This window comes from Erythrolamprus reginae, chromosome 6, assembly GCF_031021105.1.
Source record: "Erythrolamprus reginae isolate rEryReg1 chromosome 6, rEryReg1.hap1, whole genome shotgun sequence".
NCBI lineage: Eukaryota > Metazoa > Chordata > Lepidosauria > Squamata > Dipsadidae > Erythrolamprus > Erythrolamprus reginae.
Window position 1 is genome coordinate 64,306,892 of NC_091955.1, and position 15,232 is coordinate 64,322,123.

The 15,232-nt window shown below is 38.3% G+C and overlaps 1 protein-coding gene across 4 annotated transcripts in view; it reads left to right on the forward strand.

Annotated features, from left to right (window-relative positions):
• Positions 1-7,026: 7,026 nt before the first annotated feature.
• Positions 7,027-15,232, forward strand: part of MRTFA (myocardin related transcription factor A) — a 114,011-nt gene continuing 105,805 nt past the window's right edge. For 2 of the 4 annotated variants that reach the window (XM_070756071.1, XM_070756068.1), the window contains exon 1: positions 7,027-7,197. The gene's annotated coding sequence lies outside the window, so the exon portion shown is untranslated. Of the gene's footprint in view, positions 7,198-7,415; positions 7,678-15,232 lie in introns of those variants that run through there. The other 2 variants (XM_070756072.1, XM_070756070.1) reach the window with 2 other exon arrangements.

Genomic DNA, 15,232 nt, shown 5'->3' on the forward strand with positions numbered 1-15,232 from the left:
TGACATGGTGGGAAAGCCATGCAGTCTCATTGAACCCCAAGAGAAATGCAGATGTAGAACACGAACTAAAAAATTTGAGAGGAGAAAAGCTAAGCATAACCCACAGTGGAACGAGGAAGATGGGGCTCTGAAAGCATGAGAGGAAAGCCATCCATCCAGAAGAAATAAAACACAAAAGGATATAAAAGCAAACATTTGTACTGCTGTCAATGATACTACAGACATAGCTTTTATTTTTAAATAAATTTGGATGGAGCTTATGAGAGGTTGGAAGACAATCATGTAATAACATGGGAAGAATACCAAATTTGCACAGATCAGTTTGGAACTGAAGATGTGGCAAGATAACAGCCTCAAGAATTGTTGGTTGCTGATTATTAAAATACTAATTCTCTAATTAACTACATACATAATATGGTAAATGATTTAGCTTTACTAGATAAATGGTCAAAGCAATGGAAACTGCAGTTTAATGTTTCCAAATGTAAAATAATGCACTTGGGGAAAAGGAATCCTCAATCTGAGTATTTTATTGGCAGTTGTGTGTTAGCAAAAACTTCAGAAGAGAAGGATTTAGGGGTAGTGATTTCTGACAGTCTCAAAATGGGTGAGCAGTGCAGTCAGGCGGTAGGGAAACCAAGTAGGCTGCTTGGCTACATAGCTAGAGGTATAACAAGCAGGAACGCATCCCCCGCGAAAACTGAGGGAACACTGTATTTGGAATGTATTGGACTCTGTTGTGTTTGTATAGGAAATGATTGTCTAAGCATTTTGTTGGAGATGTAAGCGGGACAATGCTTGTACAATATATCTTTGTACAATGTCCTATGTGCAATGTCCTTACTATGATAGGTTTGGGGGAAAATAGTGGCCTATATAAATGTGACTAAAGTTTTCAAAGGATAATATTCTCTTGAATTACCTAATACAATATATGAAACTTGAACTGAACAATATAAATGTTTTCCCTGAGCTTTTACTATACGTATTTAAAAGACTCATACGGCTGTATTGGAAAGATAAATGTATGGCCTCATTTACTTCATGGATTGAAGATTAGATTAAATTTGCTAGGTATGAGCAGATGGCATATAGACACATTTTATTTGTATAAATATAATGACATATAGGGCTCGTTAAAACAATGTACATTAAGGTAAAAAAGAACCTCATGATAGTTATAAAATTGTATTAGAAATGTGTGTGTGTGTATAATGTTTATATTAAATAATATATAGAATTGTAGCTGTTTATTGCAATGACATATATCTTATATATACTGTATATATTTTCTGCTGTATTTCTTTCTACTCATTTAGGCACATTCTGTATTACTTTTTTACTACACATGTGTTTCTGATTCTTTTTCTGTTATTTGTTATTGATTGAAAACTGGTTTAAGGCATCTATCATTGAGCTTCAGCAAGAATATGCATGATCGTTGCTTTGCAAGAGATCAATCTTTAAATGGAAATTTTTAAAAAAGAATTAGTCTAATATACTGGGCTAAGTGGTGGAGAGGAGCTCATATAGCCGTTACTATGATGGCTTTTAGCTACAGGTATATGCAGTATTTATATCCATTTGCTAAATAATAAAGAAGTTATATAGTACAGCCACTAGAGGTCATAGGCTGTTAGGAAAAAAAAAGATGCTCTACATTACTATACAGTAGAAGCAAACATTTGTAGATCTTTACTGACAGATCTCTGGATGATCTGAACTACATCAGCAAATAATTATCTTTCCTAATTACTTAACCAGAGTGACAACAAAATGATTCCATCTCATCCTACATGGTATAATTTGTAGTTCTAAAATGAAAACCAGTTCTGATGGCCAGTTGGTTTTTGTTTCAAAGGAATGTAGGTTATGTTCATTTCTGGTATTCAAAACATTTTCATCAGAATTATTTAAATAACATTTTTTGTACCAGGCTCCAATTGGAAACTCTTAAAAATGCCATCAAAAACAAAAGGAGAATCCAGAAAATAAAAAAAATAAAAAAAGCCCTAAGAAACTACTTATAATATGTCTTACCTTTAATAAATTAATGTTTATTTGTTTAACATTGTTTTAAGTTTCACAGTTCCGACAAATACAGAAATTTAAATCTGATTAGCTGTCATGTTTTCCCCCCATACCATGGATTCTTACTGCACAAGTGAATGAATATATGGACTGTATACAGTATATACATTAGATATATTATAATTGACAATAATGTGATTTTTGTGTGTGTTTATGTAGCATTATTTAAATAAATTATTGAACAATCCACTGAAGGATTAATCAGATCATGGCAGTGCTGACAAGTTAAAACTGAATTTCTAAACTAAAGTATAAACATAGATAATTGGTAAAAATAGTTAAAACAACCATATTTTTACCTGACCTAAGAGTATTTATAAAAAGAATTTTATAGTAGACCAGAAGTTAATATGGGCTATATTAACCCATACATTAATATGTAAGATAACTGAAAAGACTAAAGCAATCTAATACATTAATAGAATTACAGTCTTAGTAATGTATCTGCAATACAATCTGCAACCATACTGCTGTCTTGGAAAGTTGCCAACAGATTGACAAAGAAATGAGCAAAAGGATTTATGCATGGCTTCCCTGTTCCCTAAAGTACTTAGATGTTATTGAAACAAAGCCAGGTTATCAGTATGGACAATTATTCACCATTTCGACTTTACTAGTTAATATTCTCTTCCAAGGACATTTTGCTCGTCCTTTTCCTAACCACTTTAGCCATTTTTAAATATTCTACTTGTAATATATATTTTTTCTAGTCCACCAAATCATGGGCATAATTTGTCTACAGGTAGTCCTGGAGTTATGACAATTGAGCCCAACATTTATATTGCTAAGTAAGACATTAAGTGAATTTTGGCCCATTTTATAACCCTTGCCCTATCCATTGCAGGAGTTAAGTTAGGCACATGGTTTGTTAAGTGAATCTGTCTCCCCTATTGACTTTGCTTGTCAGAAGGTCGCAAAAGGGGATGACATGAGCCTGGGACGCTAACCATCATAAATATGAATCAACTGATCATGTGATCGTGGGGATGCCACAAAGTCATAAGTGAAAAAAGGCTGTAAATCACATTTTTCAGTGCCGTTCAAATGGGCAGTAGGGAAAGCAAGTAGGATGCTTGGCTGCATAGCTAGAGGTATAACAAGCAGGAAGAGGGAGATTATGATCCCGCTATATAGAATGCTGGTGAGACCACATTTGGAATACTGTGTTCAGTTCTGGAGACCTCACCTACAAAAAGATATTGACAAAATTGAACGGGTCCAAAGACGGGCTACAAGAATGGTGGAAGGTCTTAAGTATAAAACGTATCAGGAAAGACTTAATGAACTCAATCTGTATAGTCTGGAGGACAGAAGGAAAAGGGGGGACATGATCGAAACATTTAAATATATTAAAGGGTTAAATAAGGTCCAGGAAGGAAGTGTTTTTAATAGGAAAGTGAACACAAGAACAAGGGGACACAATCTGAGGTTAGTTGGGGGAAAGATCAAAAGCAACATGAGAAAATATTATTTTACTGAAAGAGTAGTAGATCCTTGGAACAAACTTCCAGCAGACGTGGTAGATAAATCCACAGTAACTGAATTTAAACATGCCTGGGATAAACATATATCCATCCTAAGATAAAATACAGAAAATAGTATAAGGGCAGACTAGATGGACCATGGGGTCTTTTTCTGCCGTCAGACTTCTATGTTTCTATGTTTCTATGGTCACTAAACAAACTGCTGTAAGTCGAGGACTGTGTTGTTGTTGTTATTATTATTATTATTTATTACATTTGTATGCTGCCCCTCTCCGGAGACTCGGAGCGGCTCACAACAATAAAACAGTACAAATCCAATAGTTAAGGCATGTTAAAACCCTTGATATAAAACACAATCATACACTATAAAACTATAGAGGGATATAGCATTGCTTCCAGCTGTACGGATTCAGCTCCAGTGATCTTAGAAGCCGATGTCTTAGAAGAACTTGAACGATTAAAGATAAATAAGGCAATGGGTCCAGATGGCATCCACCCCAGAGTTCTTAAAGAACTCAGATCTGTCATTGCTACCCCCCTGACTGATTTGTTTAACCAATCCTTGTTAACAGGAGATGTTCCTGAGAATTGGAGAATGGCCAGTGTTGTGCCTATCCACAAGAAGGGCAGTAGAGAAGAAGCTGGTAACTACAGGCCAGTTAGCTTGACATCAGTTGTAGTTAAAATGATGGAGACTCTACTCAAAAAGAGGATAAATCAGCACCTAAAAAACAATAACTTATTAGACCCAAATCAGCATGGCTTTACTGAAGGCAAATCATGTCAGACTAATCTCATTGATTTCTTTGACTATGTCACAAAGGTGTTGGATGAAGGTGGTGCCGTGGATATTGCCTACCTGGACTTCAGCAAAGCCTTTGATACGGTTCCACATAAAGAGCTGATAGATAAATTAGTGAAGATTGGACTTAATCCCTGGATAGTTCAATCGATTTGCAGCTGGCTGAAGCGTAGACATCAGAGAGTTATTGTTAATGGCGAGTATTCTGAGCAGAGTCAGGTTACAAGCGGTGTGCCACAAGGGTCTGTTCTGGGTCCTATTCTTTTTAATATGTTTGCGAGTGACATAGGGGAAGGTTTGGTAGGGAAGGTTTGCCTGTTTGCCGATGACTCTAAAGTGTGCAATAGGGTTGATATTCCTGGAGGCGTCTGTAATATGGTAAATGATTTAGCTTTACTAGATAAATGGTCAAAGCAATGGAAACTGCAGTTTAATGTTTCCAAATGTAAAATAATGCACTTGGGGAAAAGGAATCCTTAATCTGAGTATTGTATTGGCAGTTCTGTGTTAGCAAATACTTCAAAAGAAAAGGATTTAGGGGTAGTGATTTCTGACAGTCTCAAAATGGGTGAACAGTGCAGTCAGGCAGTAGGGAAAGCAAGTAGGATGCTTGGCTGCATAGCTAGAGGTATAACAAGCAGGAAGAGGGAGATTATGATCCCGCTATATAGAATGCTGGTGAGACCACATTTGGAATACTGTTTTCAGTTCTGGAGACCTCACCTACAAAAAGATATTGACAAAATTGAACGGGTCCAAAGACGGGCTACAAGAATGGTGGAAGGTCTTAAGCATAAAACGTATCAGGAAAGACTTAATGAACTCAATCTGTATAGTCTGGAGGACAGAAGGAAAAGGGGGGACATGATCGAAACATTTAAATATATTAAAGGGTTAAATAAGGTCCAGGAGGGAAGTGTTTTTAATAGGAAAGTGAACACAAGAACAAGGGGACACAATCTGAAGTTAGTTGGGGGTAAGATCAAAAGCAACATGAGAAAATATTATTTTACTGAAAGAGTAGTAGATCCTTGGAACAAACTTCCAGCAGACGTGGTAGATAAATCCACAATAACTGAATTTAAACATGCCTGGGATAAACATATATCCATCCTAAGATAAAATACAGAAAATAGTATAAGGGCAGACTAGATGGACCAGGAGCTCTTTTTCTGCCGTCAGACTTCTATGTTTCTATGTTTCTATCATACTACTCATACAGACCATACATAAAGTGGGAACAGCCCAGGGGAATCAATTCCCCCATGCCTGACAGCAGAGGTGGGTTTTAAGAAGTTTGCGAAAGGCAAAGAGGTTGGGGGGCAATCCTAATCTCCGGGGGGAGTTGATTCCAGAGGGTCGGGGCCGCCACAAAGAAGGCTCCTCCCCTGGGTCCCACCAGATGACATTGTTTCATCGATGGGACCTGGAGAAGGCCAACTCTGTGGGACCTAACCGGTCGCTGGGATTCGTGCGGCAGAAGGCGGTCTCAGAGATATTCTGGTCCAATGCCATGAAGGGCTTTATAGGTCATAATATACTTTGAATTGTGACCGGAAACTGATCGGCAACCAATGCAGACTGCGGAGTGTTGGTGTAACATGGGCATACCTAGGGAAGCCCATGATTGCTCTCAATGTAAAGTATGTTTTACATTGCATTTGGTATTGCTGAATGAAAATATGGGAGCTGTAGTCCAAATCATATGAAAGGCACGAGGACCAAGAGGAATATGAAGACAGTAAATCTTGAACTTGATTAAGGCAGGGCTGAAATTATAATAAAGAGGATTTAAGTTAAATTGGCAAAATCTTCAGTGGTAACTTGAGTGTGAGATCCACTGTTTTCCATTTATCAAAAGAAGTCTAAGAAGAGACTTTCTGGAGGATCTGAAAAACACCATCTTAAAGCATTTCATTTAATTTTTTTTAAAAAAAGGTTTTATTTGAACAATTAAAATAAACAAAATTAACAAACACGCTTAACATTGGTTGAGGTTTTTGGGTTACATTTCAGCAGTTCACGGTTCCCCCTCCATAAACATTTTAAATCAATTAAGTATATTTACTGTAATTTATTCTTATTTAATTACACAATTATCTTATCACTTAAGAATAAACTAAATTTATGCATGATAAAGAAAAAGGAAAGAAAAGAAAGAAAAAGAAAAAAAGAAATTTGTTTAGAATGATATACTGTATACATATAAATATATGCAGAGGTGATGTATGTTGTCGTGTGAACTACTGGTTATTAGTATGGTATTTGTTAGTTTCTAAAGCATTTCAAAGGAAGTTACACGCCCCTACTGTTACCCATGTCTTTGCACTGTCCCTTTAAGGATTCCTCCATCTCTTTCCTCCCAGGGCCCCGACAGTGTTTGAGTACTCTTAACTTCACCTAGGCGCGATGACATAATTCCTATCTTCCAATTGGCTGCTTTCTCGTTCAGTCACTTTTCATTTTTTTTGCTTTCCCGCCCATCCCTTTCCCCCTCCCCAATCGCCGCCCAGAGGCCGTTAACATTTCTAGTCACTCCACACCCGTTGACGGGAACCCCGGTGTCCTTCATCGCTGCTCCTCCTCTTTCATTGGCTGGGCACCTTGTCCATTTTGGACTCCGGCAACTGATGGGCGGGAGCTTCCGCGGCGGTGAGAAAGCGAGAGAGAGGAGAGAGAGAGAGGCTGGGAGCCGGCGGCGAACGGCGGTGCAGAGGCGAGAGCGGTCTCTTTGCGTCGGGCGGACAACTTTTTTTTTCGTCGGGGGGAGGCGTCGACTTTGGAAGGCGAGGACGGCTGCGAGGATGCATTCATGATCAGGTGAGGGGAAAGGGCGCTGCGGTTTTGCACGAAGGGGACGGAGTGGCCGCTCCCCCCTTCCCCACTCTTGGACTCTTCCATGTACGGGGCAGGGAACCGCCCCTCTGGGGAAAAAAAGAAGACAAACCGGGGCTGCTCAGGGGGTTTGGCCGGGGTCGCCGCGCTCCTTCCGCTTCCCGCGAAGTGAGGACTGTGCTGAGCCGCCGCCCTCCTTCATTGGGAACGGAACCGCCGCTGCCGGCGGACCCTCTTTCATTTTTTCCCCTGTAGTGAGTCAGACGTGCGGTTCCCTCCCTTGGCTGCTGCTGCTGCTGCAGCGGCGGCCTTCTCCGCCAGTTAAACCGGCCTGACTTCGGGATGCCCTCCGCCCCCTCCCGTCTCCTGCAGGACCTCCTGATCCGAGTGCGTAGATCCCTGTCGCTCCCCATGGATCTCCCTCGGTGAAGCCCCCCGGCTGCTCCTCTCCGCCTCCGTTTCTAGGTGAGCTGCGAGGCTTCTGCTCTCTGCCGCGACGCCTCCTTCGTATCATTCCACGCTCTCTTTTTTGGCGTTTGGACGCTCGAACGCTTTGCTCTCCCCTCGTTTCCTTCAACCGTTGGGGGGCGGAGGGTTTTTTGTTTTAGTTAAATACAGTATTAGGCTGGTCCAGGGGTAGGCAACGTTGGCTCTTCTATAACATATGGACTTCAATTCCCAGAATTCCTCAGCTAGCATGATTGGCTCAGGAATTCTGGGAGTTGAAGTCCACAAGTCATAGAAGAGCCAACTTCGCCTAGCCTTGGCGCTGGTCGAACTGGGAAAAAAAAGCATCCTTCGCAAAGTTTGGCTGCAATGAAGATTTTCCTTGGTGGTCTCTTTTAATGCCTCACTGCCTAGGCAGGCATTGAATAATATACACTGCTCAAAAAAAAGGGGGGGGACAGCACAATATAAGTCCAAGTAAATCAAACTTCTGTGTCCTCTTAGGAAGCAACACTGATTGACAATCAATTTGACATGCTGCTGTGCATATTCAACTTTGTAGGGAACAAAGTATTCAATGAGAATATTTCATTCACTCAGATCTAGGATGTGTTACTTGAGTGTTCCCTTTAATTTTTTGAGCAGTATAGTATTTATGTATTTATTCGATTTTTATGCAGCCCTTCTCCTTAAACTCAGGGCAGCTTACAACATGTTAGCAATAGCACTTTTTAGCAGAGCCAGCATATTGCCCCCACAATCTGGGTCCTCATTTTACCCACCTCGGAAGGATGGAAGGCTGAGTCAACCTTGAGCCGGTGATGAGATTTGAACCGCTGACCTACAGATCTACAGTCAGCTTCAGTGCCCTGCAGTACAGCACTCTACCTGCTGCACCACCCCGGCTCTATAGTATATATAGTATATGAATAGTATATAATATAGCCCAGTGATGGCGAACCTTTTTTTCCTCGGATGCTGAAATAGCATGTGCGAGTGGCCACACCCATAATTCAATGCCTGGGGAGGGAAAAAAACAGCCTCCTCTGCCCCTGGAGGCCTTCTGGAAGCGGAAAACGGCTCTTTCCCAACTTCTGGTGGGCCCAGTAAGCTTGTGTTTCGCCCTCCCCAGGCTCCAAAGGCTTCCCTGGATCTGGAAGAGGGTAAAAATGACGTCCCCCCCCCCCCCCCCCGAGGCTCTCTGGAAACCCAAAATGCCCTCCCAGAGCCAAAAATATCTATATGAGCCAAAAATCAGTGGCCAGCACACACTTGCACATTGGGGCTGAGCTAGGGCAACAGCTCGCGCGCCAGCAGATATAGCTCCGCATGCCACCTGTGGCACCCGTGCCATAGGTTCACCATCACTGATATAGGCATTGAAATACTATAGGCATGTAGTATATAATATGAATGAAACCCTTTGTTCTAGTTGCTAACATCACTTTCCATGGATCAGATATTAAATAATGTTATTTTAACGTTTGCACTTAGCATACAAAGGATGATCCTTTGGGTACTTATCTGGTACCCAAGTGAAGTGATTCCCCCTATTCAAACACCCATATTAAATATTAATTAATTAATTAGATTTCTATGCTGTCCTTCTCAAAATGACCAAGGGTAGCGTACAACATTGTTAAGTACAAACAATATATGTAAGAAATCCCATGATTTAAAAGGACATATACAAAAGTAATAAAAATCTAAAACACCTTATACAGTCATCCACATTCGTCCAATTCAATCATTCATATCGGCCAGGGACAATCTCATGGCTCATGGTTCTCCTGACTCCTGGCAGAGGTGGGTCTTCAGAACTTTACGAAAGACCAGGAAAGAGGGGATGGTACATATCTCCAGAGGAAGTTCATTCCAGAGGCCAGGGATGCCACAGAGAAGGCTCTTCCCCTAGGTCCCACCAGACAACATTTTTGGCTGACGGGACCTGGAGAAGGCCAACTCTATGGGACCTAACCAGCCACTGGGATGCATGAGGCAGAAGACGGTCCTGAAGTCCTGATTATGAAGTCCTGATTATGACCTATAAAGTCCTGTAGGGCTTTATAGGTCATAATCAGCAGTTTGAATTGTGCCCAGACACCAATTGGCAACCAATGCAGCTCCCAGAGTGTTGTTTAGATGTGGGCAGATCTTGGGAGGCCCCACAATAGCTCATGTGGCTACATTTTGCATAATTTGCAGTCTCCGAACACTCTTCATAGGTAGCCCCATGTAGAGAGCATCACTGTCTACACACCTTCTTTAGAGAAGTGGCGCAAATAGAATTCAACTAATTCATCTATCTTGGCCTCTAGCCATCTGAATGATGAAAACAGTTGCATTAATATTTGACTGATTTCCATTGATTGACAGTCAATTTCACATGTTGTTGTGCAAATGGAATAATTGTGCAAATGAAGTATTCAATGAGAGTATTTCATTCATTCAGATCTAGGATGTGTTATTTGAGTGTTCCCTTTATTTCTTTGAGCAGTATATATATACTGTGTGTATATATATATTGAAATATTCGGAATCTTTCTGCATGCTGAAATTCACAGCACTGATAGATTACAGTGAAGAGATAAAAAATTGCCCAATAGTGATTCTCTGGAGTTGTGCAGGTCTAGTACGTGACTCATACAGTATGTGACTTTGCAACGCCACATGCAGGCTTCAATTTCAAAAAGATATTGGGAAGAACCTTGTTTTTCTGAATATTGGAATACAGTAGGCAAAAATGACCTGTGATTGGTTGATTGGGCTACAGACTATTGGGCATGGTTTGCCTAATACTGTTCACACTGTAGGTGTGTACCTTTTTAAACTGTAAGAATTGCATTGGCATCCTTCAGTCTCAAAAGACCATGGTATCATGCTCTGGATTCCCCATAAGAATATGTTTTGAATAATCCCTAATAAAATTATGTTCTGTGTTACAGACACAGAAGACAAGACAGTTTTCTTAAAGTTTCCCATTTTGAGACCATTTCAGCATCATTCTTCTTTAAAAGAGTAGCTGTCTGTTCCTGTAAAAATAGGACGCATGCTACTTTCATATGAACGCATTTATTTGTACTTTGTACTTTCGCATTATTCATACTATGTACACATTCTAAAGTAGACTGTTAAGCCACTAGATTTGTTAGCTTTTCTGATATGATTTATTCCCTTTGCAATACCACACATGCTTTTCTTAAAAGTGCATATTTCTACCTGCTTCTGCTGATGGAATGGTTTCTCAGAACATTTCTTTATTTAAAAGTATATGACTAAGGTTCCATTTATCAAACAACTTAACTGCGTATTGAACCTAAGTCTTCATTTCCATCATATTGTTCTATTTTGTACTAAGTCTGATTCATTGACTGACTAACCGACATTGCTACAGTTACTCTGCTTAAAGTTTGTTGAAGGTTTATTACCTAGACATTCTAACAAAAACTATTCTAAAGTGCGGCTCATTTGCTTTAATGATCACAACAGTAGAAAATGATACATTAATAATTATTGCTTTGGATTAGGTACTAAACAAAATGTTAAAAGATTTTGATACTATCAAACTGAGAAAACGACCTAGATTGCCAGTCTCTGTTCCATCGCAATAACTTAATTTTCCTCATCTAAACAGTCTTTTTCAGTCAACTTGTTCATTTTGTACATATCTTATGATAGTGTGATCACCTAAATTGAAAGGTACCTGAAAACATAATTTGCATATTTCTGATTAAGATGTTGATTTAAATGCAAAAATAAATAACTGTAATATATTTCAGAACTAAATATATGAGAACTAACTAGTTATAAGGGATAAAAATGCAAAAGAATGATTTTGACTGCATAATGTTTTCTTTGTTGTGTTCTGCAGCTAAAAGGTGTATTTTATTTTAAGAATAATTTATATATCTTCTCAACATCCCTCTTTGGTTTGGACATAATATTATTTTTTTAAACCTTGACTATGCATTCATGTGAACATCAGCAAATGATTATACACAGTAGTAGAATGAAAGTACTTCCAAGGGGCTTATAAAAAGTATACTTTCCTGAATTTTAATTGTTAGATCGGGTACAAGCTAATATTTTGAAATATATAGTGTATTTACTACCTATACAAAGAGCCTTGGTGGCACAGTAGCTAGAGTGCAGTACTGCAAACTGCTTCTGCTGACTGCTGGCTGTAGTTCACCAGTTCAAATCTTACAGGCTCAAGGTTGACTCATCCTTCCATCCTTCCAAGGGGGGTAAAATGAGGACCCAGATTGTTGGGGGCGATATGCTGACTCTGTAAACCGCTTAGAGAGGGTTGTAAAGAAGTGTTTAAATTCTATTGCTATATGTTTGTGAAAAAAAGGAAAACATGATTTCACTGCTCTATGCAGTAAGAATATTAAAATGCATATTAATAATTGTTTATGTGCTCAGTCATGTAACTCTTCAATTTTTTGACATTTTGCGAAGATTGTGTAAGGTCTACAGAAATAATATAATTCATAACATAACCATAATGTAATTTTTTAGGAAAATGAGTTGTGAATTAATGGGGAGTGCTACCATGTATGCTAGCAGTTTCTAATCATTCGTTGTAGGAAGTTGATAGAACTAAGAGTAACTACTATTTTGCAATTATTGAGTTGTCTACAGTTTTCAATGTTTGTGCAAAATTACAGAAAAGTACACAGTTTGGTATTACTGGATTCAGGACGCAGCATTCTTCATGGCTGTGGAATTCAGAAGCTAAACACATTTAATTTATTTAGATTATACTTAATTTATTTATAGTATTTATTTTCTGTTCTCTGTTGCATAAACCTTATTTATTCTCTTCTTCTTTTCTGTTTTAATATATTTTAAAACTATATGCATATGTTTTAAATTGAATTTTGCAGCAATATATGTGGAAATAAGTTTGAATTCAGTAGAACCTACTTCTGAATGAGTTTATATAGTGTTCTGTTGCATGTATGTACAGGTAGTCCTTGTTTGGTGACTGCCTTAGACCGCAACTGTTCACAGTTATGACACTGATGAAAAAGTAACTCATTTTAGAAAAACATGGAGATTTATGAAGTTTTCCTGCGGTACTCCTTTTTATAGAAAGCAAGCTTCAGTTGAAGCCAAATTGATTCAAAATTGGTGAAGCAAGAAGATACTGGGAATTTTAGATTAAAAATCTACCAATGAGGGAAATTTTGGAATATGTAGTTACTTAAGTTAAGAGTATGTATTAGGTATTCTCTATTGTGCTGAAAATGCTATGCACTATTCTCTAATTTGAAGCATATTAGCATCTTTTGGATGTTTTACTTTTGGATTTTTAAGCTGGTATGCTTTAGATTATTAGTTCTAATCAGACAATATTTTCAGTTTTCTGTTTAATAGCATGACAGTTATTGGGCATTATGAACTTTGAGTGATAAAGGAGCGGAATGTCTGAGTACATGAAACAACAGGATTTCTATCACCAATGACGTAGTATGATGTCTAAATGTAGCCATTATTTTTCAGATGAAAACTCGGAAATTACAAACTGATTTAAAAACATCTGAAAGTGAAACTTATTCCTTTGCACATTTACTATTCTCAGCAGGATGTTCCACTCTATAAAGATGATAGTGTCTCATTTAAAATGCACTTTTTAAAGCAAGCTGCATGAATCAATTAGTTTTAAATCTCAATAGTTCAGAGGTTAATCCTTCTAAAAATTTAACCATTAAAAGAATTGACTAATAACTCATCTATAGGTAGTTTGGTTGATCTGATAACATTAAAAATATTTCCTATATTTTCTAGAAATACAACCTATTTTATTAGAATGCAGTATATATTTCTAAAGTTGTGCTGAAATTGCTTAGAGCAGTGATTCTCAACCTGGGGGTTGGGATCCCTTTGGGGGGGTCAAATGACCGTTTCACAGGGGTCGTTTCACAGGGGTCGCCTAAGACCATGAGAAAAGACAAATTTCCCATGGTGTTAGGAACTAAAGCTTCTATCTGGAGCCTTGGGACATATTTTTACAATCCAACCAATCAGGCGTTTACAGTGGGGGTATCCCTCTGACCTTCCTGCCAAACAACTTAAAGCTCTGTTGGGAGAATTGGCGCTAGACTTATGGCTGGGGGTCACCACAACATGAGGAACTGTATTAAGGGGTTGCGGCATTATAAAGGTTGAGAACCACTGGCTTAGAGCAAATTATTGATACTAATTATACACACACACACACACATATATATCACATATATAACATACATATATATATACATATACAGTATATATATATATAATATTAATGGGCTTTTAATTATTGCTAACATCAGATTACTATTGTCCACTGCTTTATTGTTGCTGTTAGCCGCCCCGAGTCACTGGAGAGGGGCGGCACACAAATCCAATAAATATATAAATAAATATATATATATAAAACATATTTAACACACACACACACATATAAAACACATTTCTATACCATCAGGTATTGTTTTGTTGTTTGAATTGGATTTATGCGTTTTGGCTGTTTAGATATCAAGAAAGCAGAAATCATACAGATTACAATAATGCTGGTTTTAAGAGCAGAGTACAGAAACTCCCAACTTTTAATTAGGGAGTTAACTGAAGAGAATTTCCTTGAACAATTTGTCGCTTTTCTTTGTTTTATGAGTGGGGAGAAGGCAAATAAAATCCAAGTTCCTGCATTGAGATCAGAGACTTCTTGAGCGCCAGCTGGAAACTTTCCATGTTGCTCAGCTACTCTGAAGCTCTGACTCACAAGTAGTGGAAGGCAGATAACCCATTGTAATTGTTGAAATACCAACAGTTTGGCCTGGACATGTAAACAGTGATCTATAAACATTTCCACCGAATTGAGAAATGTATTAGTAAGACAAGACTTCTACATCTTTTCAAGATGATGTTATGTTCTGAGAAGAAAAAAATCCCTTCCCCTCTAATCATCTTATCATGTATAGATGGGAAACAGAATATATTCTGTTATCAACTCTTAGCCAAGTAATATTAAAATGTGCACATTTTAATATTTGATAATGGAATCCATATAATGGAGAACAGTACCCTTGCATGGATAGGGGAATGAAAAGTATACTGGGGACTTTTAGTAGAATTTCTCAGATGAAATTCAGCATCTGAATTTAAAGTCCATTCACCCAGTTGGGACACTTCACAATCCATATTTTATTTTATCATTTTGAATAGTTTGGTATTGTTTGGATTCTTGATAAAAGTGGCAAATAAAAAATAGGCTGAAGGATTTTTTGGGCTGTCTTTAGTTGTTTATGTAGTCTTTAAGAACACCGGAAGAGTCTTGCTGGATCAGGCCATAGGCCTATCCTACTTACTGGTTTTGGAACCATTGTAAGCTCTGATATTCATCTTGAAGTGCAATGACTAGTATAACAAAGCTCTAATTGTGGTTTCACCACAAACTTACATAAGAACATTATTTGGGTGGTAGTTCTAGTTTCAGTTTCCTTCCTAAATCCTAATGGAAATTGCCTTTTTTTTTTTTACAGCAGTAGAATGCATGGGTTGCCATATAATCGAACAGTCAACT